Source organism: Phyllostomus discolor, chromosome 8, assembly GCF_004126475.2.
Source record: "Phyllostomus discolor isolate MPI-MPIP mPhyDis1 chromosome 8, mPhyDis1.pri.v3, whole genome shotgun sequence".
NCBI classification, from domain to species: Eukaryota; Metazoa; Chordata; class Mammalia; order Chiroptera; family Phyllostomidae; genus Phyllostomus; species Phyllostomus discolor.
The window spans coordinates 96,619,557-96,643,773 of record NC_040910.2 but is presented as its reverse complement, the minus strand read 5'-3'; the positions used below and the strand labels follow the sequence as shown (position 1 = coordinate 96,643,773).

The following is a 24,217-nucleotide window of genomic DNA, read 5'->3' as shown; positions in this document are numbered from 1 at the left end:
TATTTATTTTTTAAGCAGTGCCGAGATCCTATCAGGAAAAGTTGGACATTTCCTTGTGACTCTCTTTTGGAGGGTACTCTTTTGAAGACCTTTAAACTTGGAGTTCGTGGAGAGCAGTAGAATTTAAGTAAACAGCTTGCACTTTCTTGGAAAAACAGCTTGGTCCATAAAGCCCTAACTCTGACCGAGGAGCCTGTGGGTGTCCTGGTCCCAGGGTGGCTGGGTAAACCAGGGCACGCTGGAACCTCACGGCGCTGTTACTCTGTGCAAGGGCCGGTGCCGGGTGGAGAGGCTCTGGAAAGGTTGTAAGCTTGTCCGAGTGGTACTACAGGACTTGCTGGAAGGCTTGAGATAGGCCTTCACTTTTTCAGAAGTGTGTCACTGACGTGGTTTCGCTGAGCTTGCCAGCGGTGGCCATGGGAATGCAGCTGCCCGAGCCCGAGGTGAGAGCGGGAGGGCTGAGGGCTTGTGTGTCAGGTTGGCACTTTTTCATTAGACCTTTTTCTGGAGGAAAGGCGTTACCTGCACCTTGTGGCCTTGGCATTCTTTTAAGGAAAGGGGAAAGGGTGAAGCTTCTGATCGTAAGTCATAAAGGGAGTGGGCTGCGGCTCGAGCCAGTTCAGTTTGTTTCCTTAAGCGCCGTCTCCCAGACGTGGAACCCGGGGGCTGTGACGAGGGGGCAGTGGTTCGGCTCGTTGTGAAGGAAAAGTTGGGATGCGGATGGCATTTTGAGAATTACAGGTCTGATCCTGCCTTGTGGTTCCCTCCCGCCTCCCTTCCTTCCTTCCTTTTCTCTACTTCTTTCTTCCACGCCATTCTTTCCCCCTTTTCTTTCTTCCTTTCTTTCTAAGGAAACACAAATCCCTTAAGTAAATATAGTGAAATACTTTTTTAAGGCATTTTTTCCTAATGTTAAGCAAATAATAGGACTTAATGAGCCAAAGAGGTTAGATTATTTCTGTACTGAGCACACACTTTGGGACCGTCTTAACTGTCTCAAGGTTGCTTTCCAAACTCTGTGTGATCCTTGACATTTAAGAAAAGCTTCCAGAATAAGCAACATTCCCTGGGTTTGGAAGAATTGCTGTTTCTTCCGTGAGTGTGAATCTTCCCATTTCCAGGTTAGTCATTCGATCCCCCAGACCTAGGGTCAGATTATCCTGGAGGGAAGCTGGAAAAACCCCTGACTCGGTCAGGCCTGCGGTTTGACCTGTTTCTCCTCCCACTCCCCCCGCTCTCCCCTCTTTTTAACCCAGAAGGCACTATGTCATTTTCATATACCGTGGCATTTGGTTTTCCAGTGATGCATTCAACTTGAAAACGAGACAGAATATTTCTTAAGCTTGCCAGAGTGGACACACACATACCCCCTAGCCCACTCCCCAACACCCCAAGCCTGGGATGTTTTAGGTCAATTGTCACACGTAGATGTGAACTCACAGTAAACTGTTGGGGGAGGTCATCTCTCCGAGGGACTCCAGGGCGTCTATAGCAGTGCCTTGCTGGTTACGGCACGCCTTACGAAGGACTTGCGCGTCCATTATCTCCATCTGAATCCCCAGTCTGTGGCATTGAGCACCCTGCCTTCTCTCAGTCTCAGTTTACTCATCTGTAAAATGGAAGGGCGGCCGTAGCTCCGTCAGAAGGTTGTTGTGAAGAGTGGAACAGCCTGGCACAGGGTGAGGGCCTTGCACCTCCTCACCACCACCACCACTGTTGTTGTTGGTTTAATCACCATTTTCGTGGGGATTGGTGTTTTCCAGCTCAGCAGCCTGACTCTGGCTCCTGCCCGTGCCACTCATTAACGTCTGAGTAAACCATGGAACTTCCCTGAAACCCAGTTTCCCCATCTCATCGAGTTTTTGTGTGGACTGAGTGAATTAATAAAGGTAAAGTCCTAAAAGACCTGGTGCAGCGAGATGCCCATGTGTCACCTGCTGTGTTTGCTGCTGCTTTAGTTAGGCCCCACATCCGGTCAGAGAGCTGGCAATAACGTGACGTAAGTGGAACTGAAGTGCCAGGCACTTGGTAGGGACATTATGTGTGTTAACTCATTTAGTCTTCACCTCTGTCATGTGAGGTGGGTAGTAGAGCATTATCTCCATTGAGGAAACCAAGGTGCAGATGGGTTGAGAAGTGGGACAGGGGACCCACCCAGGCAACCTGGCTCCAGAGCTGGGCCCACTCCCAGTGCGCTCCCCTGTGGGGGTAGCCTTGTGCAGCTTCTCTTTAATGGAAGAGCAGGTGACACCGAGTGGTCAGCAGGCTTCGAGGAGCACAACCACAGCCCGCATCTCAAGACAGGGAAGTTCCACGGTTGGGTGATTGGCCCAACCCCTGTGACATCATCCCGTTGTACGACACTGGCTGGTAGCTGTCTCTCCAGCAGACCCCTGGGGGCATCTTTTCAGTAGGTTCTGGAGTTGCTCCACCCCAGGGAAGCCACTGGGGCACTGGCGGTGGTGTGTGGGGACGGACAGCGAGTGGGGAGGGGAGAACCCGCCTTCCTCGTCCAGGGTGATTTTCTGATAGAATTTGAGCCCAGCCACAGGGATGTCAGAGTGAAGTGCTTGTCGGAGGCCAAACCCAGCTGTCGGGCACAGAGAACTTTAAGTCAAGCCTTGTTTATTTCTTGTTTATCCCCCTTCAGTGAAACTCCCCTGCCTGTGTGTAGGGTCTCAGGGGCCAGCCAAACCCTGCCCCTCCTTGGTGACTGGGTGAGGAGCTTGTAAGTGGTATGTGGGCATGTGTTGCAGCTAAAATTCATTTCAGCGCTTCCTGGCTGCCTTTCCTTGCTAACATTCGCCAGAGAAATATTCCGTGGAGGTGTTAAAACAGGACCAGTGGAAAGAAACTGTAACTTAATACGACAGACAATCCCTGGCAGTGAGGAACGGATTTCGTATTAGTACTGTCATAGTGTTCTTCAGTGTATCACATAAATAAAAACCTGTTTTGATCAGAATTTTAATGGGTGACCGAAGGCGGGATTTTGAGTCCCGCAGTTCGCGTGTCCCCCTTTGCAATGTAAAAGCTCACATCTCAAGTGACGCAGGATGGGGCTTCATTAGCGAGTCGAGGGGCCACTCTTCAGGGACTAGTGGCCGTTCATTAGTGAAGCACATTTTGATCAGAGGGAGATCAGTGTGTTCTGTATCTTTCTATTTCTTCGGATGATTATTTCATTTTGTGAAATATGTAAGAGTTTCCCCCTCTGTCTTTTTAAAAATTAAAACGGTCATGCTACTGTAACGAGATGACTTAATTTGAAGCTGTCGGAGAGACGGAGGTGACTGGGATCAATCTTGTCACATAGCCTTCGGTCCCTTCGGGCAGCTGCGTTGTCCGCCTGCAAGGGCCTTGCTCGGGCTTGTGGGTTCTTGTTCTTGTGCGGAGAACCCAAGAGACTGCCTGGCATCTTACGGGGAGCGTGAGTCTGGGCCTAACTCAGCACCTGCCTTCATTCCCCCTGTGCATAAGAAGGCACCCCCCACTTCCCTCTTGCCATTTTGCTCCCTAAGTTTTAGAGACCAGAACCTCACCTGTTGATTGAGGGGAACCTGTCTCCAGTTGCCTTTGGTCACAGCTGGTGACGCTGGGCGAGTTACCTAAGCCCCTCCTAGCCTCACTCTCCTCCTCTTTAAAAACAGGGGTTAGTGCTGTGTTCAACCTGCAGCTGTTTCCAAGGTGAATGAATGCAAGAAGTCTTTCCCTGGCACCTGGCAAAAATGTCTGCTCATGTTACTGTTAGCGAATTGTTTTTGTAGAATAAAAAAAAATACCATGGTAAAACTGACCTAAGAAAGACCTGAACCGGAAAGGAAGCCCCCTGACGGCAGGGGGCTGTTGCTGGTTGGCAGGCGGTGACTGCCTGGTAGATGCCTCCGTGGAATCCCGCCTGCCTTTTCTCCTCTCCGTGGAGGCCACTGGCGCCCAGGGAAGTTTGTTCCCTGCCCCCGGCCACACGGCCGAGTTGTGGTGCGGCTGAGCTCAAAGCCAGGTTTTTCTGTGCCGGGGAAGGCTCTGTCGCGCAGGCCTCCAGATGGGTGCAGCGCCGCTCGGGCGTCTGACACGCGCACCTCCTGTTCCGGGGGAGCGGTTTCTTGGCAGCTTCTCAAGGGCGAGGGGTGAGTTTTCGGCATCTGGCCTCCCCCTGCTGCTGCGGGTCGGGTCGTTCTAGCATCTTGCCATCTTGGATGATCCGCAGCTGTCATCTCGGCAGCCGCAGTTAACAGCCCTCGGTGGGTTTCTGGTTCCCAGCCGGGGGGAGGGGGCGGTGTGCCTGCGGCCCTTGTCCGCAGGGCCAGGACCCTGGTGGGTTGGTGGCCCAGCCTCTTCCTGGTTGCAGAGTACAGCTCCTTCCTGCGTCCCCGTCAGCAGCAGGTGTCAGCTCGGGAGGAGGGGCACCTCGTCCTACAAACGCCCTTACGCTGGATTCTGCTTTTCCTCACATGCTTTTGTTTCAGTGTTAAGGTCAGTCTCCTGCTCAGTGTTCTATGTTGGAGGATTTTGGCAGACAAGTGAAACTTCTCTGTCCCCCAGGGAGGGGGGAGGAGGAAGGCACTCTCTGAGGAACCAGTGGACCGTCTTGGGTGCCCCTGGAGGCAGCACCCCTCCTTCCTGTCCTATTTTGTATTTTTAAACCCGAACGTTCTTCGGCCAGGGAGACGTAGCTCATCATCTGCATCCTCCTGTTTGATCTGGCGGATTCACTGCCTAAGAGCTCGTTTAATTGCTTCTCATTGTTGACTCTGGGTCTGCCCGTTTGGGGGGATTCGTGACACCCTCCATGGCTTCATGGTGCCCAGTGGACCAAGTCTAAACCTAGCCAGATAGGGAACGTCCTTGGGGTGGGGGTGGGGCGGGGCGGGGTGGGCGGGGTGGGGATCTTCTTCCAGCTTTTTTTCCCCTATTCATCTGCCTTTCGCTGCCTTGAACCTGAGTGTCTCCCTTGTCTGATCAGCTGTGCTTTTGTGGATCCGCCACCTGCTCTGCCCTTCCTTCTCTCCCCTGTATGAAACAGACCCCTCTTCCAAAGCCCTCCTCAGCCGTTACCTTTTCTGCAAAGCTGTCTCCGCTCCCTCATGGACGTCATACTTCCTCCTCTGGATTTCCACAGCATTTTACCTTTTCTTTGCTTCTGACCCTTTCAACAATCATAAATTAGCAGAAAACACCCATTCGGCATTGTGCCAGGCGCTCACTTGCTCACTTATTCACGGAACATTACTGGACGCCTGTGTGCAGTTCTGGGGACGGTGTGGCGCATGAGACACAGTCCCTGCCCTCCTGGGGCTTTCAGTCCCGTGGGGCAGATCCGCAGTGAGTAGGCGGACACGCACCTGACACCGCTGCCGGTGGTGTGAAGCCCTAAGCAGGGCGACCGTCTTCCTCCAGTCGGTCGCCCCTGTCAGCATTCGGTAATTATTTACCGCATTTCTGCTCAGCACTGGGGACTGTGCTAGGCGCTTCGTTCTGAGCTTCACGGTGCTTTAGGTTCATGCCTTATGCCTCCACTGGACAATAACGTTTTAAGGGTACAAGCATATTTTACTAATTAAACCCTTATCTTTTAATATTGTTCTTTCGCACATCCTGGGTCTCCATCTAGATAGAATGAATGCAGAGAGACGCAGGAGACACCGTTCTCGTCTCCAGGGGTCTGGCCTCCCTGCTGGGAGGAGGGGTGTTGCCCCTGTCACAGGAGAGGCTGCACCGAACATGGTAAGAGAGGCTGCAGCAGCATTTAGAGGGAGAGTGAAGAACGATTCTGGGAAGAGGTACTCTTTGCCTCAGATCCTGAAGGGCAGGTAGGAAGGAAGAATGGCAGGAATGCAGTTTTTCCTACCAGGGGCTAGGAGAGGTCAGGGCGGGCAGCTGTCGTGCTGGGTATGTGCTGCAGAATGCTCTGGGGTGAGGCCTGGAGAGTAGTTGGGGCTGGGTCGTGGAAGGCCTTGAATGCCGGGCAAAGCAGTTGAACTTGTGCTTTACTTGGCAGGTGCTGGGGAACCTGTAGTGTGTGTGCGGGGTCACGGGGATGCTCCATACGATGTTACAAGCTCTTTGGGACCAATGTAGAAGCTGGGGTCACAGGCAGGACTGTAGCTGATGCAATTTCACGGAGAGCTGCTCCTCCTGGACTTGTGCCTTCGGTGACAGTCACACCGCATTCTCCCGGGCTGTGCACCCTCCTGTGGGAATGATGCTCTGGGCAGACAGCACCCTGCTCTTTGGGGGCGTGGCCACTACGAAAAGTTCTGTCATTCTCTGGTTTCCATCTTGCTGTCCACCTCCTTAACAAGGGGCCGTGATAGAGACACAATGCTGAAGTTTGGTGCTCTGTCCTTGTCCAAGCCTTGATCTTGACCTTGCAGTACGACATGAGATGTCGTTTCTTGGTATGGAAAATCGCAGATTGTTGACATGACACCAGTGCCTGTGCTCTGTGGCTCAGAGGAGCCTGGCCTGCGACTTCATAGGTGGTGTCTGCCTGGGTGACCTTGGGTTGGGTGGCTGGCTGCCCGTGAGGAGCAGGAGGTTTTGGAATCACAATCTCTGCCTTCTGTGTGGCGTGAGAGGTGTGAGCGTGTGTGGTCTTAGGCCTGAGCACCCCCTGGTACATTGTAGCGACAGGCTGGCATGGTTGGCCCAACTGGAATAGGTATTCCAAATCCAGCAAGGTGTCTTCGCTCTCCCTCTCTTTCAAGGGTGGATAGCATCAGGCTCCCCGTCTGGTCCAGACTGGGTTCCTGGGTGCCATACTACTTTATTTTAGTTTTGAGACCTTGAATAATGAAAAAGGAAAATTCTAGCTCAAAATAATGGCTGTCGCTTATTGTGAGTCACTGTGTTTGAGGCACCATACCAAGCCTCTATACACTTAATCTCCAACTTCATTCTTACGACGGTCCTTTGCTGGTATTATCTCCATCTGACAGATGGGTAAACTGAGGCCTAAAGAGGGTAAGCAGCTATCCTGGGGCCACAGAACTAGTCAGGGTCAGGGTTGGTGTTGGGACCAACGTCTGTCTGAATCCCGTGTCCTGGCTCCACTAACCGCTATGCCCCGCCCCACCCAGCACGACTGGGTAGATTTTAGGTGCTCGCAGCCTGCCTGGTTGCTGTAAAATGCTCAGGCTGAGGAGTAAGATGTGTTATCATCACCTGGCCAGGCAGCTTCAGGTCAGTGTCTGTTGCCTCTTTATGAAAGCCTGCTTAACATGGTTAAATGCCCCTTATTAGCTACGGAATTTTGGACAAATCACGTAATTGTTTTGTGCCTTCATTTCGTCATCTGTAAATTGTTTTTTGTTTGTTTGTTTTTTAAACAGAACCCACATCATAGAATTTTTAAGGGGATTAGATGAAGGTCCTGGGGTGGTGTCTGCACACAGTGGGGCCAGATGGCCCTGCCCAGGTCTTTGGAGGCCCTTCCCGAGTAGCTCGTGGGTGGGGGGCAGCCACCGCCGCCCTTCAGGGCTGACGGACGGATAGAGCAGCACGTGTCCGGGGCTCGGCCTGCTCCTGGGGTCCGGGCTCTCGAGGGGCAGATGGCATGCATCCTTTATCTTGGGGATGCTCAGTGGGCATTGGGAATTCGTTTCCCTTTCCATATCTGATGCTGCATTTTCGCTGCCTCTGAGAGCAAAGTCCTGGGGCGCAGCTAGGGGACGGCTGAGCCACCGCTGTGTGAGAGGTCCCCCTGCGAGCCTTCTGTCTCCCAGCCTCGGTCTTTATCTGCCTGGGGGTAGTTCCTCCAATGACTGATCTGAAAGCATCACATTCATTTATTTGTCACTGGCTGTGACAGGCAAGTTAATGCTAATGGATTCTTTTTTTAGCCTGTTGTCTGGGATGAGTTTCTCTCGAATGTCCTGAAGTCTAAGGCATTAGGGGAATGTGTAACTTTCAGGGTAGGGGAGGATTTAAAAGACAGATAGGGTTTTGTGTGTAAGGGCCTTAAATTTAGGTTGGGGTGAGAGTGGGCCAGGGAGCATGTTTTTAAGAAATCCATTCAGAGCTCTAAATTGCTGTTTCTGTTTCAATTATGTGACAATTTCAGGGGTTTAGAAAAATCTAATAAAATGGTCTTGATGATGCATTCTGGGGAGAGAGTGCTTTAGAAGATCCAGGAGAATAAATTCCTCAGGGGTCAAGAGAGTCTCGTTCCTGCCACCTCGGGCTTTCTTTCGTCTGGGCTTTTACATTTTTATTGTTTTGAAGGGCAGAAAACAGTGTTGGAATGTATTCAGGGCTTCAGCTGTATCCTCCACAGAAATGAATTATTCTCTTTGGGCAATTGCAAATAGACGGGCTCCTGCAATCACTCGCTTTTTTTTTTTTTTTTTTTTTCCAACGCGGGCATGTTGTAAATGACTTTCAGAGCATGGTTTGAGCGTGTAGTGGATTTTGAATAAAGCACCAAAAAGAAACTGGAAGAGGGGAACGAGGGAGCAGAGAGGCCCTATCAAAGGTTTTTTTTTTTTTTTCCTTTCCTCCAAATCAGAGCTTTTGATCATTTCCCAGTGCACAGGAGTTTGTACAGAGGAAGCCGTCTCCCTGCCGCCTGCAGCAGCGGACGGCAGACAGACCCAGGGTAGCTCAGCGTGAAGATGAGTGATGTTAACGAGGTGACCGCTCTGGGGGAGCGGGCCAGGAGCCCTCGAAGCAGGAGTTCCCGTACCTCGCTCACAGCTGAGTTTGTTTCCTTCGGCGTGCGAGCGTGGGCGCCTGTGTGTGTGCGCAAGCTCAGCTTTGTGCCCGAGTCCTCCGAGGACAGTGTCGCACCGGACCCTGCTCAATTTGCCATAGTATCCTCCACCTATTCCGGCTTCCCAAAAAGTAGCATTTTTTAAAATATTTTATTTATTTATTTTTAGAGAGGGAAGGGAGGGAGATAGAGAGAGAGAGAGAGAGAAACATCAATGTGTGGTTGCTGGGGGTTATAGCCTGCAACCCGGACATGTACCCTGGCTGGGAATCGAACCTGGGACACTTTGGTTCCCAGCCCGTGCTCAATCCACTGAGCTACGCCAGCCAGGGCAGAAAAAAAGTAGCATTTTAAATGGGGAGGCATTTTGTTCTCCCTTCCGGGTATTGGCCGGAGCCCGGGTGGGTGGCGTGGGAAACTGAGGCCACGGAGCTAGGCACTGTGGGAACACCAAAGCCAAGGGCGTGAGAAGTCAATATCCTCACCCCTGAAATGGATTCCAGGCAGGTGGGAAGAGAAAACCTGTTGGCCCACAGCTTTCTTTTTTTTTAAGGCTCTAGCTTGATAACATTTCGTATTGGTGGTATAAATGAAACATTGCCACAACGGCTTCTTAAATATTTTAGTGCTTCCCTATTTCCATGTTGTTACTGTGCAAGCATTTTCAGTTACTCCAGAAAAGCTGCACCATCTGGGGTGGACAGCCTGGTAAAGAGGTGAGAAGCCTGGGCGTGGCTGCCTCACTGGAGGGGACCTTGGGAGTACCTGGCTCCACCGGTGCGAGAAAGGAGGCTGGTAGCTTCCGTTTTATTCTTTATCGGGGCGTTGGAGTGAGCATTCCACACAGTAATGGGCACCTATTGAAAAACGGCTGTGAGATATTAAGAGAAAAAAAAAAGTCAGATGGGGCCTGGAGAAGAGTGGGTGGTGGAAATACAGTGTGTATTTATTGATGCATATCTTTTTAAAAGAATCTTTTTCAACTCAGCTCCCTCTGGGAGAGCTCTCAAATATGTCACTTTTTAAATAGCTAACGGCAAACAAACAAACAACAACGTCTAAACTCACACACGTAGCACGTAGGAGCCAGGTTCGCCGTCTCTCCTGCCTGGGAGAAGGGGGTCGCGTGCAGACGCGTGCACCAAGGAGAGGCTGGGCGGCGGGTCCCCCCGCCAGACGGCTACGTGTATACGTTGCCTCTTCTGTTTTCAAAGCAGATAATTGGTTTTGGTAAGAACTTCTGACTTGATTAGGGGGCCCTTAGGAAATTAAAGTGTGTTTGAATTTCACAAGTATAATTTTAATTATACAAATGTTGCGTTTTTCACTAGGGAACCAGGTTCAGAACTTGTTTTCCTGCACTGACGGGGGGAGTAAAGCTGAGTGTGGCAGAGCGCCTTCCTTACGTGGCTTTGAAAATAAAAGAAGTCCCCGGATTCGACCATTGTTTCCCCCCGCCGTGCAGGACGGTTAGCGGCCATACGCCTCCCGTGCCCTTGTTAACAGTGATCTTTTTTCACTGGATCCACACAACTATAGAACTGGGGTGGGAAGGGGGGGCGCTCATTATGAATTTTTCTGCTGCGCTTGCTGAAAGAATTCAATTAAAGTGCTTTTGAGCACAAGTCCTGCCTGGGCAGCTTGTGTTTGGCACGCTGCCACGTTAGCATGTTGGGCCTGCCGTTATCACCCCATCATCCTGTTCGCTCAAAGCATGCGTGTTCACAGTATTAGCTGTCCTAGCTGCCCCTCGTCAGCACGGCCCCAGCGGATCAGGGCGGGAGGAACGGGGAAGACAGTCGCCTGAGTTCTTCCCCAGGCTGTACAGAGATGATGGAGCGAGGATGGTCAGCCCCCTGGGCATCCTAGGAGGACGACTGATTGTGTTGATGGGAGATGAACCCTTTCTCAGGGCACCCAGATGAACCCCCAAGTGTCGGGAAGTGCTTTGTGGCTTTGAACTCAAGCCTCCTCAGACATCTCTCTCTGTGCAGGGCTGTAAAAGCTGCCTAGAGACCAGCCCTTTGGGCCTTGTGGGCTCTCGGCTCACACCTTGACAGGAGAGCTTGGGCTGAGCGGTGGTTCCCGACAGAGAACTGTGCACAAGACCAGCTTGGGACTGAGTTGCTGTCATGCAGGTTGGGGCCTGAAAATACAGGAAAACACCAGAGGTAGTCTCGTTTCTGCGCCATCTCCTTGCTTGCGTTTCATCATTAACTTCATCGTTTTTCTTACTTTCTGCTGAGGTGGTGTGGGTCCGTGTGGGAACGTGGGCTCCGGAGCTGGGGGTCTGAGCGTGAATCCTTGCCCCGCCACTTACCAGCTGTGAGGCCTTGAGCGGTTTATCTAAGTGTTCTCTGCCTCAGGTTTGTCCTCTGCCGAAGGGAGACAACAGCAGCGTCTCCTTCGTGGGTTTGTCGTGAGGGTCCCGTGAAATGACGTGCAGAGTGCTCAGGAGGAGGCCTGGCACACAGGAAGTGCTGTGGATATGTGAGTTACAGCATCGTTAGGGAGAGTGACGTCTGGTGGCAAGTCTGGCCAAGTGCTGACTGCCTGTCTTGCTTGGTGGCTGGAGAATTGTTGCAGGTACGGGAATCGCCTCCCTTACATAACTTTTTCTTATGCATTGAGAAGTGCAGGGGAGTATACGTGCACACGGACGTGTGGACATGTGGCTGTACGCGGCAGGTGGAACTGCCATTTGATTTGCATTTAGACAGGTGCTGCCGGCGTGGCGACACACGTGTGGTTTGATAGGAGCACAGCCGTTGGGCTCGGAGGGACCTCGTTTGAATTTCGGTGCTTCCTCTGTGACTTCAGGAAACTGTTCAGACCTTTCTGAGCTTCAGTTCTGCACCCTAAAAAAGCTGGGGCTGATAGAGTCGTGGGTTTGAAGTGAGACACTATAAATAAGGCACCTGGTATATGGTTGACACTTGGAACATGCTCGTTCCTTTCCTGTAACCAGGTTTGTTTGTTTGTTTTTTTGTTTTGCGTCTTGACAATGAGAAAGACATTGTTTTCTGCCCTTGCCGAGGATGAGGGCGCCTGCAGTCAGCTCACACGTGCTTGGATGGAGGAGTAAAGTGGAGCAGACCATGAGGAGGGGGTGTTGTTATCCTTAATCTACGTGCATTCGGGCTGTCTGGGGGGCTTCCTCTTGCAGAACCCGAGTTTTCAACAATACAGAAATGCTTTTAGTTAGCCAGGAACCTCAGATGGTGTCTACAAGCCTTTGAAGGTGGGTTTGTGCCTTTGACACTTGGTGGTCCTGGAAGTGCAGGGCTGGGTGGTTGATGAGGTTTGGGAGATGCTTAGAAGGAGGAATAACTCCAAGGAAAGGAACAGTTCCCAGCCATGGGCAAGGACAGGTGGGAGGGAGGGGGAACGTTGGGATGGGGGTAAGTGTTGCTGTTAATAGAACCTTTTACGTGGGGACACGGAATGCTAGGTTTTCACGCACAGACCTGTGAGCCCCATCGTGTGAGTGGAATAAGTTTGCAGAGCTCCAGGACATGCCCACCGTCCAGCCATCGGCCTGGAAGATCCCAGACCCCCAGGTCCACTGTCAGGGCTGGGAAAGCCCCCAGACGCCGTTCACATCCGCAGGTGTCCAGATCTCCCTGCCCACCTCCAAGTCGGTCCCCTCTCCTCTACGTCCACTGGGTGGAGTTCACCAGGTGTTGCCGGGAACTCGGAACAAGAATATGATTATAAGGGGATCCTGGGAAGGGGCTAGGGTGTGTGTGAGTGTTAGCCTGTAGAGAGTGGCAAGGGGTGGCCAGGAGGAGGGAAATAGTAGATTACATTGACTAATTATAGGGAAAAAGCCATATTTGCTGCTCCATTAAGTGATCGCTAGGCTATGAAGCAGTTTATTGTAATTAATGCAGAAACAGCAAATGAGTGCGGTGCTTGGAGTGGGGGGTCTCCAGGCACCGCCCCCTTCGGTGCTCCGCGCTCACTGCCCCTCCCCGATCCTTTGAGGTGGCGGGTCTGGGGGAACCCCTGCCTCTGAAGGACCAAGGTGGAGTCCTGACCGGTTCTCTGCCGCTCTCTTTGGACAGACGAGGAAGACCTCCTGCCTGATCTCCGTCAGAACCCTCGGTAGGGGCTTTCATGTTTCCTTAGGACGGAGGCGGAGGGACAGACCCACGCCATCATTGCTATTCTTGCCACAGTCATTTTAATTTCAGCGCAGGAAAGCGGCGGGCTGCGCTGCACAGCCCAGTCCGTCGAGTCACGGGCCGTGCGGAGTTGTGATTGCTTTCCTTGATGATTTCTTGTTCAAATCAGCGGTGCTCTTAATTTTCCAGATGAAGTAAAAAGAAAATTGGTGACTCCCCTCCCGTCCCGTGTCTCTCCATCCCCGGTTTCCTGAGCGTGGCTCCGATTTGGAGGGTTAATATTAATTAGCAGCCAGCTTCGACCGCGGTTGCTTGATGAGGGAGCTTCAGCTGCTGTGACAAGCGTGGCTTCTTTTTGCCTGTGACTGCTTTGTGTGTGTGTGTGTGTGTGTGTGTATGAGAAAGTTTCTGGGTCTAAAAGCCAAAGGAATGAGTATACTGAGAGAAAGAGGTAAGTCTCTGACTCCCAAAGGAATGTAACAGCTTCTCCTGGCTCTTTGGACGGCACCTTCTCCCTCTGTCTCCCACTACTTGCCACTGCTCGCTGCTGCTGCTGCTCTTTTGCCTCAGTTTCCCTCTCTGTGACTGAAGGTCATTTTTTCAGCCTCCCCAAAGAGGCGTGACTCAGTTCCTTAGTTTCTGAATTGGGTGACGCTTCAGTTTCTCAGAGGCGAGTCCCCTATCCATGCAGGTCACAGGGAGATGCTTCAGTTTGATTTAAAAAGTATTTTTTTAATCCTGGCCTAAGGATCTGTTTATTGATGTTTATTGAGAGGGAGAGAGATGGAGGCAGAGAGAGTGAGAAACATTGACATTGATTGGTTGCCTCTCACAGGCACCTTGACTGGGGAGTGACCCCAAACCTAGGCATGTGCCCTGACTGGGGATCGAACCTACACATTTTTGGCATACAGGACAACGCTCCAACCAACTGAGCCACCTGGCCCGGGGGAGGTGCTTCATTTTGTGCTTAGGCTCCAGATCCTTGCTTCCAAGTGTGACCCAGTCTTTTGAGGGAGGGTGGCTGAAAGGATGAGGATTGAGAGAGCCAGTGAGCTCCATGGCCTAGTCAGGGGGCAGGAGCCCTAGAGGGGAAGTAACCTGCTCTCTTCGGGTTGGGTCCCATTAGGGATCTTTCTTTGGCCTCTGGGTTTGTGTTGGTTTTCTTATTGGCAGGGTGGTTGGGGCAGGAGGGGGTGGCTGACCATGGGTGTGAAGGCTCCAGGCTTGGTGGGAGACACCTGGCTCCTAGTTCTTAGCTCCAGGCTGATTAACTGAGTGTGAACTCAGGCCAGCGGCCCCGCAGCTTCATGCCTCGGTTTCCCTGTCCGTGGACTGAGGAAGAAGGAAGGAGTAAGATGTGGGAAGCAACAGTGTGTAGGGTTTAAGAGGATAGGCTTAGAAGGAGGCAGTTTTAGAGTTTCATTGCTGGCCTAATGATTATCTAGCTGCGTGACCTCAGGAAGTTCTTTAACTTTGCTAGTCCTCAGTTTCCCAATCTGTGAAGTGGGACCATATAATATAAGCACATACCTTGCAGGGGCGTTGCAAGGATTACATGCAGAAGTGCTCATAACATGCTTGGCAAGGTGCCTCAGGGTGTTGGGCACTGCATACATGGGAGCTGCTTTTACTGTTGCTAGCTGCACGGTGGCCGGGGGACTGAAGAAGGCGTAGTGGAGGGCCATATCGAGAAACTGTTTGAGCGGCACAGGTTGACTTTCTGATTAGGACAGAGCTTCTCGCAGAGGGAGATGGGCAGTCGAAGGGGTGGGGCCTGCGTCGGCAGCTGAGATGATGGAGTGCCTCGGATCACCATCCAGCGCTGTGGGCAGAGGGTCTCAGTGTTGCTTAGGGCGTGTTCCCTGGCTGACTGGTGGGCCCTCCAGGGCAGAGGGAGGCCTGGGGTGGGCCTGCCTGCATGTCTAAGCTGGGGGGGGGCTGCTGTTGCCCTGGTCGGACAGCTTCACAGGGGTAGGGACTGGGTCTTGCTTTGTGTGACCGCTTCATTGTAGGAGAAGGGGAAGGAGGGAGAGGAGGAGGACCAATCACTAAGTGACGTGGAGACCCCCCATAGTTTTCAGAAACCCATGCCTTGTACTATGTGAAATGCAAAAGCCTTGCTTGACTGAGGCAGGGCAGAGCAAGGCCCATTGCGATTTTGGAATATTTTCAAATGTGTTTGCAAACAGAGCTCTGTTTTTTGATTGCTTCCTCTCCCACCACCCTCCCCTCCTCGGTGAGAAGGTTCTAAGTTGGCACCAGAACCTGTTTCTCATGCAGCAGGAATGTGAGTGGGGGCAGGTACTTGCCCTTTTTGGCCTCTGCCAACATGGAGCTGTGGGTACCAGCATTGTGGCTGTTTGGCTCCCATCAGGTGCTTCTCCACCTTTCTTTTGGGGGCAGGCCTGATGAGGTGTTGTGGGTAGGAAGAGTCCTAGGAGGTATTATTGTATTATTACTACTGTTCCCTGAAAGGGAGGGTTACAGGAGGGAGTATGGAAGAAAGCATCTTCAGGGAGAAAGGGGTTGTATGCAGATAAGCCAAAGCAGGCCATGCATTGGACAGAGTCACTTAGGATGCCCCCAGGCCCTGGAGAGACAAAGCCACAGACTAGGCGCTGCCCTCTGGCTGCTCCCAGCCTGCAGGGAGGCAGGTATACGAACAAGGCAGTGAGCTGGTTTGGGACACAGAGGGAGCAGGCAGGGCAGGGCTCACGGACCAGGCCCTCCGTGAGCGTGAATCTTGAGAGGGGAGCTCCTCCAGGTCAAAGGAACTGTGGGAGCAGTGAGGCGGCGTGGCCTTTGGGGTGTGTGGCATGCAGAGGAGGGTGGGGTGAAAGATTGATTGGCTCACCACACAGCCAATTTCTGGAGCTTCCACCCTCCAACCGGCCCAAAGCTGAGAGCGGGGGTGCGGCTGTGATGAGGATGACGCAGCTCCTGGGGGTTGCGTCTGGCAGCAGACGTACTCATGGAATGACCTGCTGCAGCATCCACCACTGGAGAGCAGCTCCATTAAGGCTACACAAATGTGTAGGATGTTTTAGGGAGCGTAAGGGGGAAGCCAGGTCTCCTGTAGGGTTTTAGGAAGGCTTCCTGGAGGAGTGCGAGGAGGCCGAGCTTGAAGGGTGAATGGGGATGTGACTTGGGAAGGAGGGGTAGGGCTCCTCCTGCGTGCTGGGATGCGGAGGGCAGGGAGGAGACAGCAGGTGGGGCTGGGCCCTGTGATTATCTTGCTTTGCCAGGGGTGAGGAGCCCACTTAAGGGTTTAAGGAGGGATGAGAAATGACCGGTTTTGAGTTTGGAAAAGATCAGTCTGGCAGTCTCTGGGGGGAATGATGGATAGGAGCTGCAGGCAGATGTGGGGGGTGGGTAAGCGATGGGTGTGGGACGGAGAAGATGGCGGAGGCTGCACCCTTGGAGGTGGAGGCGGAGACCAATGGGTGGGTTTGGGGTGTGTTTGCAGCTCGGATCGACAGCTTGGTGATGTGGCTAGCCGAGCGGGAGGTGTTGGAGGGAGAGGCAAGTTCAGCTGGTCCTCGGTGTGGACGGAGCCCTGGCTCCCACCCGGCGATGTGCCTGGCTAGGGGAGTTGAAGCTACCATAACCCTGTGGCTGGACATCTGAACGCCTGGGTGACGTGCCCGTGGGTAGACTTTTCCTGGAGTGTACACGTGTGCACTTCCTTCCTTGTAGGCGACACACCGTGCTGCGAGCTGGAATACTGCGCACCTTACACGTTGTAACAGATCATTAAAAATGTTAAAAAGGGTCAAAAAGCTAAACACAAATTAAAAGAAGTTCTAGTCTTTTTTCCCCAAACCCTACTTTGAGGGGACCACAACCTTAGGTCGCCAGGGAGCCATCCGTGAGTTTTAGGTCAGATGGCTGTTGGGGGCAAGGCACTCTTCGAGCCTGGGGCCCTCAGATGAGTCCTGGTCTCAGGCCAGGGGTCCAGGGGGAGGCGCCCACGTGGTCCTGTCAGCGGGTGTCACCTGGTGAGCCCGGGGCAGGAGGCTGCACGTAATATCCCTCAGAAGTGGTCTTGGCGATGTCATGGGAGGCGTGTGCAGGCGCCTGGGGCTTGGTGTTAGCCAGGTCGTGTGTGCTCGCCCACTGGGCCCTGCAAGGAGGCTCACTCCTCTGTGGTCCATCCGGAGGGCTGAAGGCAGCAGTTGCCCAGGAAAGAGCAGATCTTAGGTAGTGAGCACTGAGTGAAGAAGGTGGATTCTGCCTACCTGCAGTGCCAATTCCAAGCCCACCTGGGTGCCCTCTCTCCCCCATTTGTCGGGTGGGCTGATGATAATACTTCCCTGCCCAACTCCAAAGGCTGGAAACGCTCTGGGAGTGAGTCCTGCTGTCTTTGCAATCCCAATGTCCCTGGAGCTTCCTCTCGCAGACCCTCCCAGCAGTCTGGTATCGCTGCTCTCCCTCTGTGGCTAGGTTTTGGAGTTGATTCCGTTCCAGCCCGCTCCATTTAGCTCTTCCTCCAAGCAGAACCCAAGCTAGGATTTCACCTTCCGGAGAGTGCTGTAAAAAGCCTTGTTCCCCAACAGACTGCACTTCAGTGCGGCCACGGTCCGCAGAGGCCTCTGAGCCGTTCTGACGTGTGAGAGGTGAGCGAATCAAAGGGGCGCCGTTCTGCCTCAGTGAGGCCTTCTGTGTACGCAGGGCTTCAGGAGTGAAGCCGTCGGGCTGACCGACAGCTGCCCGGCGACGGGCCTGCCCCGCGGGTAACTCCGAGAGAAGCCAGGGCCGAGACAGCGGGATGCCCAGAACCGCAGCTGGAGCAGCTGGGTGGAGATGAAATGGCCGGACATGTGCCTGCAGGTCGGGGGTCCATAGGTCTGGGTCGAAACGGCTGCCTGGGAACGTCAGCATCACGGTCTCTTTCCTTTCCTTCGAGAGCAGGGAGGTGAGAGGTCGCCACTCCTGGGCTCGGCCAGCTTCAAGCCCGTGTCCGTGTCCCCTGCTCCGTGACCTTGGGGCTCCGTGCCTTTCCTTGGGGTTCGTTTCAGACGCAAAGTGTGAGGTGTGTTGCGGTCCTGCAGTCAGAGGGAGCCCTTAGACATGCCTGGAAAGGGCTTTGAGAGGGAAGCAGCTTAGACAGCCAGTCCTGTTTTCTGAGGACTGCCGGATGTCAGGAGTCTGGAAGTTTCTATTTGGTAGTCTTACTGCTCCTCCCAGGAGCCATCCTGAAGGCAGTTTAGTTCCGCACAGAGACAGGGGACGGGCCGAAGAGTCCCTGCCCCTCCCGGCATAATACATCAGACACCAAAATTAGTGCGGGCTCCTGAGCTGTAAGTCTCGCCAAGGTGACGAGGAAGCGTGTGTGTGTGTGTGTGTGTGTGTGTGTGTGGCCGGCTTGTCTTGCAGGACTGGGGGAGGTTGCGTTCTGTCTGATGATGAGTGTCCCGGTCTCAAAACTGGTTTTTTATGACAGCGACTCCCCCATTTCCCCTGCTTCTCATCTCTCCTCTTGTGTTTCGTAGGGGTGGGAGGAGGGAGGGGGCAGATGCAGGGAAAATATTTTAGCTTGTCTTCTGGTGTTGCATATGTTGCTGTCACAGTAGGTCGATGTTCCTTGAGAATCCTTCGGAAGGTTTCATAATTGAGTCTTTTACCTCAGCGACAAAGGTATTACACCCCTTCTCCAAAAGCTTTTTTTTTTACTTTATGCTCAGTGGAGGGAGGGAGGGAGAGGGCAAGACTTTTTTTTTTTTTTTCTTCAGGGAAATGTGTCTAGGGAAGAGGCTTGCCGTATCGGGCAGTTGGGTGGCCAGCTATTCAAGTTTCAATAGCTGAGGCGGCCTCTGGGTCCCTCGGTGGAAGGCAGCCCCGTGGCAGGGATGAGTTTGCTTTTGAAACAACGTGTTCACCTTTAACTGCAAACGGCTGTGACGGGAGTTGTATTTAATTTTAAATTGTCCATGTCCAGCAACCCTTCGTTACTCTTTAAACAATAAAATGTATTTTCATTTTCCTGCAGCTGTGTTCTCTGTGTGGGGGCTTGCCCTTTTCTGGGGGGGAGAGGGAGCTCGGTGCCCCTCCCCACTCCCCTTCTTTTCCCTTCCAGAGGCGCAGGGGGGTCTAGAAAGCGTTGTTCCCCTGGGTGTGGAATCTCCACCCGTGGACTCTCCACCTGTAAACTCTCCAAAGTGAGCGGCTGGGGAGTTTAAAAGCAAAGGCCGAGGGGGGTCAGTTAGTAACGGAACCGCCTGGTGCTACCTCTGTGGGCAGAACCCAGAAGTTGGTTTCTGTCTCCGACCCTTTGAAGAACCCGTATCTTTTTCTCCCCGCGCCCACCTCCCAACTTCAGGGGGCCTGATTTGTCTGTGATAATCAGAAGCAGATTTTGGCTTCTGATCCATTATGGATGTGTTTGAGATGGATGCCAAGCTTTAAGCCACTTAAAGAGCATGTGAAAATATATTTCGGTACAAAAGAAAGAGGGGAAGAAAGGAAAACAGAAAGAAGTGGGCTCTTCCAGATTCCACCCCCCCAAAAAAAAAATCCTGAAACGACATTACTCAGAAACAATGGGAAAACTCAGAGTAGGCCCTCGCAAAGCATGGGGGAGACCTGGCTTCAGAGCCGGCAGACTTGGGAAGGATGCTGAAAGGGTGGAGGGTGCACGTGGTGGCCCCTGAAAGCCTTGGCTGGGGGGCGCTCTCCCCCAAGCACCGGCAGCCACACGGGCCCCAGGCCCAGCAGGGGTTGCAGGTGGGTGGGGACACAGGGGGAGCTTTCACGTTGTGCCCAGCAGGACTGTGGTTCCTGTCCAGCATGCCCCCGAGTTAGGCAATATTGATCGCTCTGTATTTGTAAACAGTCTTTAAAGGGACGTGGTGCCAGCAAAAATAGTCAACTTCAGGAGATGAAACTGCGTGTGGGGTGGCTCTCGACAGGGAAGCCTGTTGCTCATTGCTCTGGGCCAGCATGGCCCAATATTTATTTTTCCTTTCTAATCCTAAAAAGGGCCCACAGAGTGGAGCAAGGTTCGAGTACTGGTTTCTTTTCATCCTTGTTAGATTTTTTTCTCTTCTTTAATGAAAGTGCCCAAGTGGGTCCCTGCTGGCCCTCCACCCCACCCCGCATGGTTGTCCTGGTGACGCCTGGCCTCGGAGGGTCCAGGGTGGCCTTCATTTCAGCTGTCCTTCAGGCTCACGGCTGTATTCGTGTCCCCCCCCCTCCCCCAACGTTTGCAGTTCAGCTGCTGGCCCAGACCTCACATTCATCTGTCTCTCCAAACAAAAAATAAACCCGTGCGCTCTCTGTGTGTATTTTAGGGGTGTGTGTGTGTGTGTGTTTCTATCTTGACAAGTTTGTTGCCTATAGCTGTGCAGCCACAGCTGGCTTTGAAATCTGGAAAATGGATTTTGGAAAAGTGACTGGCGGTAGGAGGAGATGGGGTTTCTGGTTTAACTGTGATAACACATAAAACACTCTGACCCTAACTTTTAAAGAAAGCATTTAGTTAAAATATTATAAAAGACAGTTATGGAGAAGAAAGTTTTTTAAGTTTGGGATTCCTGTGTATCCTAGTGTAGGGTTTTTTTTTGTGCGTGGGTTTTTTTTTTTTTTTGTCACCATAGAGATGAGAGGTGTGGGGCTTAACGATGCCATCTTCTTTCATCCCCCGGGGGAGGCTGGACCCAAGTGGCATTTGTGGGCAGATGGGAGAAGAGGGGGTAAGGTGGCTTTCTCCCATGCCCTCAGTCAGCTGGAATTAAAACTGGCTTTTTTTTTTTTTTTTTTTTGGCCTCTGGAGGCGAGTTAGTAACAATTTATTGAAGCTACTGAGCTGAGCAGTGATATTTCTTCGATTTGCTTTTGCCTGAAGTCTCTCTCCCTTTTCTAGACGCCTCGGAGGAGGAAAGGAGCTTTCTGTGCATAGATTAGCCCCAGAAGTCTCAGAAGTTTCTTTCCAACTTTTTAAAAAGGGCTCACATCCCTCGGCTGGGCCTCGCCTTTCAGATAAAGGTTCCTCGCCAAGGCTGTGGGAGCCGAGTGCAGAGGGCTGCTGGGGGGCCTCAAACGTACTCCCTTTTCAAGGTTAGGGAGCAACAAACTTTCAGGGGAGGCAGATCAAGGGAGGGGAGTGGTTTGAGTTCAAGGACACCGTGCTCTCCCTTCCTAGGAAGAAAGCCTTTGTTTTTGTTTTCTTTTGCTGTCTTCCAACTGCTTAGAGTAAATAGAGTAACAAATGGGCTCGAACCAAAGGAAACCAAATGAATGAACAAATGGAGAAGTTTTCAGTGGACATAGACAAGGCTCTGTTTGGGGGGCCAGTTTGCATTTTTCTACTTTCAGGTTGACCCACATTCTCTCAGGGGCCTCTCCTGGCCCTTGAAATTCAGAAAAAAAAAAAAAACTAAGGGAGGATATGACACTTTTCAGGACCGAGGCCGGTGGGGGTGGGGAGTATGCATAGCTGTGTGCTGTTAGCAACTTTCAAATCAAGCCCTTTGTGGAAGATTCGGGCACCCACAATCATGCCTGGGAAGCTTGTGTTCTTGCCGTTGTTTTGATTTCTCTGGTATAGAACTGCATGTTTAAAAACAGTTACGGGAACATCTCCCCTAAGAGGTATTCCTGAGAATTTCTTTGTAAAAGGAGCCCTGTTTTCCCAGCAAGCATCATTATATTTTTAGAAATGTTTTCTTTGCTCATTGCCCATCCGTTAGCAAGGCTCCTAGCACTTTGTGTCGTGTCGTTGATTTCCTGAACAGGTGTTCCGGTGGATGAGGGCTTAGAGGAAGGAAAAAATACTGGAGGAGACTTTTTGTCACACAGATCAATACCTTTTCATCCTCCGTGCGCGCAGTGGGAGTGGGGACCCAATCCATTCCCTCTCCCTGCCTTCCTGATGAGGTCGTGCCCTTTGCATTACCACCCAGCTTTTCCTCTCTCCCTCCCGTCTCCCCTTTCTTTCCTTTCACTCTCTCTTTCTCTTTATTTCGATCAACAAACTCTTTGTCCCATATCCTGGATTTTGAGAGAGTTATTTCATGTAGGCTAACAGAACTGGGCGCCGTCATTTCTCTTGTTTTTGTTTTTGGCATTATGGAAACAACTGAAGAGTTTTTTGTTTTTGTTTGTTCCCCCAGATTGAGCACAGGCTTGCAGTGTTTGAGGGGGGGGAGCCCCGAAGGTGGTCACTGGTGCTTTCCCCCATCCCCTGGACGCTGTGTGCCCCTTGCATTTTCCTCAAGGGTCGCTAATAAGAACTGCCGGCCTAAATCAGTGTCTCTGGGAATCATCGATTCACTAATTGCTCATAATCGAGCCCGGCTTCCCCCTCCTGCTGAGAGCACTTTTGTTCTCCACTGTTCTGCGAGGAATTGGGCGGATTTCTGGAGTGTTTAAGAGGTGCCCAATAAAAGAGTTTTGGCATGCCCCAGTTGCTGGCGGTGCTTCTCAGAGGTGACCACGCTACTGGTATCCGGCTCCATAAACAAGGGGTTGCCAGTGACCTTTCCCAAGGTCACTTGTCTGCTGGAGAGTATATTCCCCAGTCAGCCTTGTGGGACTCAACTTAATTTGTTCCTTTCCTAAGGCAAAATGACCTCCTGGTAAACCTGCTTTCCCCACCCCCTTTTTAAAGTGAACAAACAGAATGAGGAAAGGTGTGTTGCAGCGGAGCTCAGCAGTATTGGGAGGGGACACCACTGGAGTCTCATTAAAATTGCCGCGGTGGGGTTGGGTTTATTGTGGGGCGCAGGGCCCTGTAGGTTAGAATGTAACACTTAGGGAACAGAGCGGACCCAGGCACAAAGCGGAGACTCAGAGGGGGGCTGCCTAAAGAGAATCTGCAGAGATTTGGGAGCCACATTTCTCTTGGCCTGGGAAATTGGGGGGAAAAAAAAAGCAACCCCCTTTGCTCCATCTTCATGGTCTCTATAGTACTCTGTAAATAAGTGGTTTCCAAAAGCTCTTTCCTTTTTTTTTTTTTTTTTTTGCTAAACCTTCATAATAAGACCCTTTCAAAGGGCCTCTCCAGGAGCCCAAGGACACCACCGTGCAGTGTTAGTGTGGGAAATTAGTGCAGCCCCCAGAAAAGGAGGCACCAGACTGTCAATGAAGAGCCGTCTCTGCCAGGGTGGGGGTCACTCGGAGTGTCTTGGAGGCTGGTGAGTGTGGAGGTCCCACTGTGGCCGAGTTTGGCACCATGTGACTTGTTGGCTTCTACCGGTCATTTGAGGCTGTGCTTGGGGATGGGTGTGATGAGGACAGGCGAGCGTGCTGGGGACAGTTTCCAGGTGGAGGCCTGCCAGTGGCTCCTTGGCCCCACGTGGCTCCTTGGCCCCGGGGTGTCGAGTGTTCCAGTTGATCGTGAGCTTCTATCCTGTAGTTGTTGGTTTGTGATTCGTGTTTCATGTTCTGCTTTGCTTTGGGCGTCCAAACGCAGGTGGGCACTGAGGCTTTAGTTTGGTGCCTCTCAACCTTTCCATGTTGGAAAGCCCTTTCCCAGCCTCGTTTAAAGTTTCATAATCGCCCGTGTGGCCGGCTCAGCACCTAGCCCTCCTTTCGTAAGTTGTAAGCAGTCAATGGACCCCATCCTCAGACCTTGTCTAGAGCGAGGCAGAGTGTAGGTTACAGTGGGTTGTGAGCGGAGCCAGTCCTGCAGGTCAGAGCGCCTGCTGAGGGTGGCATGTGTGAAAGGAGTGCGGGGATTGTGCTGGGCCACCTTCCCTCCTAAAGGGATCCTGTGGGCGAGACAGACCCTCTTCTGAAAACAGCAGAGGGGCGGGTGCAGGAGAGCTGGCCTGGCAGTGCCAGGGGCAGCAGAAGGAGCTGTGGGTGGATTTGGGGCTTCTTCTCTCCCTCTGTGGTGACATGTTTCGGGGGGGGGGCGGGGGAGAGCCAGTGTGGTGTGGTAGGCAGGGCTGGTTCTTAGAGACAGTCTGGGACTGAATCCTGGCTGTGTGACCTGGCCAAGTTACATAACCTCTCTGAGCCTCATCTATAAAATGTAGATCGCAAGACTTGCCTGGCACCTGGCACAATGCCTGGCATCCAGTAGGTGCTTACTCAGCCCCTGTCGTTCAGCCAGGCTGGATCCGCTGCTGCAGGGACAGGGAGGAGGATGCGTAGTTGCTGTACCTAACACCAGTCTGTTAATTTTGTTGATTTGGAGCAAGGGGCCACAGTGTGCTGTTTAGGCCTCCAGGCCCCGGAAGGTTAGTTTTGCCCTCCTTCCTTCTCTGCAGAATCGACCCCCTCTGCACCCCGAGGGGTCTGCCACATTGAGGGTTCACCGCTGGGTCATTCGGAGGCAGAGTCCCAGCTTCTCCTGGGCCGTCCTCCTCTTCCCTGGCCCCTGCCTGAGAGCACCTTGCACCGGAGACGAGCGAGGTTGGCTCTGATCAGTGCA

The 24,217-nt window shown here is 52.5% G+C and overlaps 1 protein-coding gene across 9 annotated transcripts in view; it reads left to right on the top strand.

Moving 5' to 3' along the window:
- The window catches only part of MSI2 (musashi RNA binding protein 2), a 372,306-nt gene that overhangs the window by 5,863 nt on the left and 342,226 nt on the right, over positions 1 to 24,217 (top strand). The window lies entirely within an intron of this gene.